Genomic DNA, 6000 nt, shown 5'->3' with positions numbered 1-6000 from the left:
TTTTGTCATGCCGATTCTGGGGTCTGACTACGGCAGCTGAGATGTGGATGTGAGCGTCCAGGGGCATGGCTGCCCTGGGGAACCCAGCTGCTCTAAACGGTGCCTCTCTGCCTTGGCTGATGAGAAAATGCCTTCTGATATGGGAAAAGCAGATGCTCGTCTTCTCTCCTGGAAGGGACTGACTTTCAGAGCGGAAGCGGCAAAGCTTACTGGGGAAGGTCAGTTTTGGCATCTGCACCGGCTGTCCCTGGCTCTGCCGAGGAAAGCTGGGACGGGATGATGAGCGATCTGTCCTCTCTCAGAAAGCTGAGTTAGTGATTCACAGCTGACAAGTTTGCTAGTAAACTCTTCCTCTTGCTTCCTAGGAATTAATGGCACAACTGAAGGGTGTTCATTTACCTGCCACCTGGTACCTTTTGTCTCCTCAGAATGTATTCCAGCAGCTGATAAATAAACACACACTAGTAACACATTTTCCTGCAAGAGAACGTGGGTTTTCTTTGGCACAGAAGCTAACAACAACCCTTCTCAAGGACTGCCTGGTTGTCGGTGTGCTTACCCCCAACTCAGTATTACTGGCAGAACCTTGCAGATAATCCAGGCTTGTGTGTGAGATCAGTGACACCCATGAAAGTTTAATGCAAATCAATCCCTTCATGCCTCAAGAAATGCTTAGCAAATTAGAATGGGTCCTGATGACTTCATGGTAGATACCTGATACCCTGCAACAGATCCCTGGTGGGTGGAGGACCATGAATCCAGAGAGAGCTGGAGGCATCCTCCCCGCTTTGTGCTTGCAGTTTCACTCTAATTTCAGTGGAACAAATTAGCTGTGCTAAATTAATAATAATATTTGGCACTTCTCTAGTATCTTCCAGCTGAGGAGCACAACATGCTTCCCAGTAGGGAATTAAGCCTTGTAAGCTTCCTGAAGAGTAGTTGTCAACTTTACTGTGCAAAGCCAGCAAAAAGATTTAATTGATTTGACCAAGACATATTGGGGAGCTTGTGGCAGAGCTCTAGAGCAAACTTAAATGTACTGCTTTCATAGACCCAGGCCTCAATCACAGCCAGGATCACTTGGTGTGGTTTTAGGACATGTACACATATATAGATGCAATTAATCCAAGCATGATGGGGAGAAAGGAGTAAGCCCTTTAGCCCTCTGGATAAGCCTGAGGTCTGTGCTGTCGATAACCATGAGGTCAAGCAAAAGGGATGACAAATGTATTCACTTTGCTGATGTGTGGGCTCAGCACAAGTGAAGCTGGAGGAGGTGTGCTGTCTTCCTCGCAGCCATTGCAGGATCCTGGGGAACAGGACACAGTGGGGTGGCTCGGGGACAGGAGGGGAACAGCCTGGGTACATCTGCTTTTTACTTTGAGTCCTTGTTATCCCAGCCCTCAGTGATCTCTGGCAATGGGTTCATGATCTCTATCTTCTGGGGACCACGTTTGCTCCCACGATAAATGGTAAGAAGTAGTTCAGCTTGATTTCTCTTTATTGCTGACTTTATCATGTCATAAAGTACCTCCAGGCTGCTTAAGACTTTACCCTTATGCATGATCAAAAGGAGGCTGGTCAGTACCCTCTGAGGTTTTCCTGGGCTAAAATCCAACTTGCTATCCCCTCCTATTCATCTTCCTGAAATCTTTTCTTCCTTAAATTTGATACTTTTTGCTGATTAGGAGTCTTCTCAAACACATTTGTTTTAAAGAAAATGACAGATCATTGATTCGTTGTATGTGAGCTATCTATCTAGCTGTTATCTATTAACACAAACATTTTAGATTGTGTAAGAGTTTCTGTTTTGAGAGTTAGTACAGCAGAACTAGTCCAGTTCAATCTCTGCTGGTTATTGTGATCTTTTATTCAACTTCTAGAACTAGATAATTTGCATTGAAATTAATAAACTTCACCCTTAGCTGTGATGAGTTCTAATTATTATTTTCAAGGCAGTTTATTGGCTCTGCAACTAACTAGTCACTAGCTAGGGTGATGTGCTGTTGAGAGAGAGATTCTTAATCACAATGACTAGGTATAGGCAGCCTATATTGAAACCTCCCAAGTGGGGTTTCTGTGTCGTAGAGGCAGTATGTTTGCAGAGTGAGAGAGAGCCTGACTCAGCTGGCAGTCTAAAGAAACTAGCGGGGCAAAGAAAGCAAATTTGGGGGTACCAGAAAAGAAGAATTTGGTTTCACTAGAAAAATAATTGAAAATGTTCACCAAAAGATGTGGGAGAGGGAGGGAGCAAGAGCAACAGCTCAATTGCTAATGTGGTGGCAGCCAGGCACTAGGGATACTGAGCGTCCTGGTTCAGGTCCAGAGTTGCTGGATCGGTCCCTCAGCCCAGCTATGCTTGGTCTTGCTGTGGTCACACAGCTACACTGGGACTTAGACCTGGATTTCCCAAGCGTTCATCCAGGCTTCTGGGCCACAAAATCTCTTCCCCTCCCAGGGTTTTCTCTCAAGGACGCCTCATTAGGTGACATCTGTGTCCACATTAATGCAGGAGCCCTGAGCCAACGAGGGGTGAAGGTTAGTGCAAATGGTGGAGGGATCTCCATAACTCACTTGCCTCTGTTCCCCTCTTCTCCTCTGCCATTTCCTGTTCAAGGTCTTCTGCTAGTCAAAAATTTTCTGTCAAATGGGTTTAGATTTTGTCAGTTTTAATAAAGGCTTTTATGGATTATTTTTTTTTGTCAAATGGGAACTTCCAGAAGAACTGTCTGGTTTTGTTCAAACTTCAGCAGTTCCTTAGGAAATTGACTTTTCTGTCGCTTTTCAGCAACCCCCAAAATGTGATTTTTATGACCAAATCATAAAAAGCTCATTGGAACAAGACTTCTTTCATGCTAGTAGACATTTTTCATGGGATAAAGTCCACCATTTCCTGCTTATCTTCAGAAAATACCCACCTCAGAATCCCATGTCTCCAACCTCTAAATGCAACCTTATGACAAAAGCCATTTGCTGTTTCCCTTGCCTGGTGTCAGCACACAGACTCCACCCATGAAGACCATTTTCATACTCTGGGGAAGTACAACAACACTAAAGAGGACTGAAGACTCAACAAAAGTCCTTAGGGTCTTGCTGTGGAGGCAGCCATAACCGAATGCTATATCTGATTAGTGTTGCTGTTTGCTAGCCACCTTTATAAAGGAAAAAAGAACTCTAGAGAGAAAAGAGAAAACTCAGAGAAAAGAGGTTTAAATCTTCAAGATCATAGTCTCAGTTGTTTCTAAGCTGTACCTTCCACCACGCTTTGTTTTAGCCAATCGTATATGGATTGTTTAGACAATGCAGAGGTATCAGCTCCCCTCATTTTCAGATGGGCACGGGGACAAGGATTCTCTGACAGAGGTGGTCTCCTTGACAGAGGTAGAAATGTGATTTGCAGCTGTTGACGTCCTGCCTCATGTTTAATCTGCAAGCATGAGGCTGCCAGTTTGATAAGCGGCACATGGACTTGGAGACTGTCCCATTCAGGCTCCAAGTGCAGAGACCGAGATGAAAAAAGGGGCTCTTGCTCAGGTGAAGTCCTGGCTCTGCCAATGAAGGCAAAAGCCTTGTGAGCAGTGGTTTCACCCTCAGTTTTGTGCTCAAGCAACCTTCTAGCTCGGCCTTTGCTTGGTAGGGCTGGTCCTGGGAGAGAACTGCAGCGCTCAGTGGGGTGTGAGGCTAATTAGAGGTCTCAGCTGAGGGGATTGCCAGGCTCCTCTAGAAAAGGTAGCTCAGGTAGGGGAGATGGCAATGAGGTATCTATGGCTTGGAGCTGGTCAAGAGGCAGTTTGAGTGTGGACCCCTCTGAGGGGATGAACAAGGAAGGAAAAGGCAATGGGGGGGTGGATCATCAGTGTGTTCAGGAGTGATGAACCCTAGAGTAGGTTTTGGGTTGGGGGAGGCTATAATTGGTTTAGTTGAACATGCTGTTTTGGGTTTGCTTCGTGTGGAAAGAGGAAATAAGGTCTTTGGGGGAAAAGGGGTTGAGGCTGGTGGATGAAGACTGTTTGCTGGTGTTTGAGCCCATGCAGCAATGAGCTCTGCTATGCTAGGAGGAAGCTGAGGTGCTCCCTAGCTGAGGTGTCTGAGCCCAGGGTCCTCTCTGCATTTGATCTCCCTAGGGGGTTTGTAAGGTCTGTTCTTGGTTCAGTTCAGATGGCAGGGTGTAGACTGTGGGCACAACCTGAGGCCCATGCATTCATGCTCTTTTCTGGGTCCTTGCTCCTTATTCTCTTCTCATACACAAGAACAAGGGTTTTCTTCTGCTCCAGTGTCATGCTGTAAAAGTAAAACTCCTGTTAGTCCTTTATTTTCCTCTTTGCTGAATAAAAGAGGCTGTGCTCTGAACCATAAAGGCAAAACTTCAGGCAATTGGGTGGCGGGGGGGAAGGTGAGGAGGAGCAAACGTTTTTGTGTCTGAGCTAGAGCGTTTCCTAGTATGGGGCACAGTCCAGATTTTTCCACATGTGGGCCTGAGCCCAGACATCACCCTGACAACATGCAGGAACATAAATACAAACAAAAATAACTTCCAGATGAGGGATGTATGCAATGGTTTGTTTTACTGGCATTTATACTTGCTTATTTGGCTGAAGTTGACAATCAGCCCTGTTTATTGCAGCAGGGCAGCAGGAGGATGCTAGGAATAAGAAAAATGCCTCTTCAGCTGGGTCTTCATCCTAAGGGGGCAGAAAACCCGTGACAGCCACCTCAGGGAGGTCCTGTGCAATGGTCAGAGGGAGGCAGGGCCCAGGAACCAGCAGGAATGGCCTTGTTAGAGTGAAACCTTTTGGGAGGTCCTGCATGACCTGTAATGGTTTAGGAGCTCTTGCTTCACGTCCCATCTCCTGAGCCTCCTCTTGTTTGCCTGTGCTTCTTCAGATGCCTTCCTTGTGTTCTTGCTCATCCATCGTGCTCAGGTAGGACTGCACCCTCCAGAGGTGAGAGCAGCCTCCTGAGAAGTTTCATATTTTATCTTCTCTTTCACTTGAGAATGACACTACTGGATTTTAAGGTGATTTTTGGCTGGGGGAACCCCTGCAAAGGCTGGAGCCAGTAAGAGCAGAGGTGGTTTGGGCTGCACGCTGAGCACAGATGAATTCCTCCATGGAGGGAGAAGGGGATACACTGGGAGTTGTAGCCCCTCCTCTTCTCATGGCACCATTTGCTCATCCGCTCCTGCATCGTGTGTCTCAGTCACAGGGCTACGTGGTCCATTTCTGACACGCCCTGCAGGAGGTTTGGGCTGTGCATGCAGTATCTCAGCTCCTTTTCTTTTATATCAGAAGAGTCTACCTCTGCAGTCTGCCTGGCCATTGAATTCCCTGCTGCTTTACCTGCAGCAATTCAGGGCAACATTGCTGAGGACAAGAGTTTAAAACTGGTGAGAGGAAAGAGCTAACTGGTGCTGGTTGCCCTTGTAGCTAAATATCCTCTTTTTCTTTCTGGAAAAATCAGGCTGTGGATATAGCCTGAGTATATTACAATAGCCGGTCCCTGACGTTACTGTTTCATGAGGTTGTCTGTCCAGCAGGTCTAAAAATAACTAAATAAATCACTCAAATTGGGCAGTAAGCTAATAGATTTGCCCACCTGTTTATTAATAAACACACACACATGAACCTATATTTCTATATTAGACCATGGCTCTGTGTCTCCTGTGGGTATAAAAAGAAAAACACCTGGCAGAGAGTGAGTGCAGTAAGGCAAGTACAAAGTTTCCACAGTAAACATATTTGTGTTTGCTGAGCAAGTGTTGCCTTAGGAAGGCAGGCGAGGCGAGCAGCTACTGCTCGCTCGCAGAGCTTCGGGTTACTGAGCACTGAGGGAGCTGACTTTCTGACAGCTACAGGTCTTTGGATCACAGTTAGATAGTAGGCGGGAAAGAGGAAAGACGGTTCATGCAGGCATCCTTCCCAGCCCCTCTCTCAGTGCAGACTGCGCATTCCTCTGCATGCTTCCTCCTTGGAGCTTGGCTTCAGCAAACAGCCAGCAAAG

The sequence above is a fragment of the Struthio camelus genome, chromosome 14 (genome assembly GCF_040807025.1).
Source record: "Struthio camelus isolate bStrCam1 chromosome 14, bStrCam1.hap1, whole genome shotgun sequence".
NCBI classification, from domain to species: domain Eukaryota; kingdom Metazoa; phylum Chordata; class Aves; order Struthioniformes; family Struthionidae; genus Struthio; species Struthio camelus.
Note: the sequence above shows the minus strand (reverse complement) of the source record.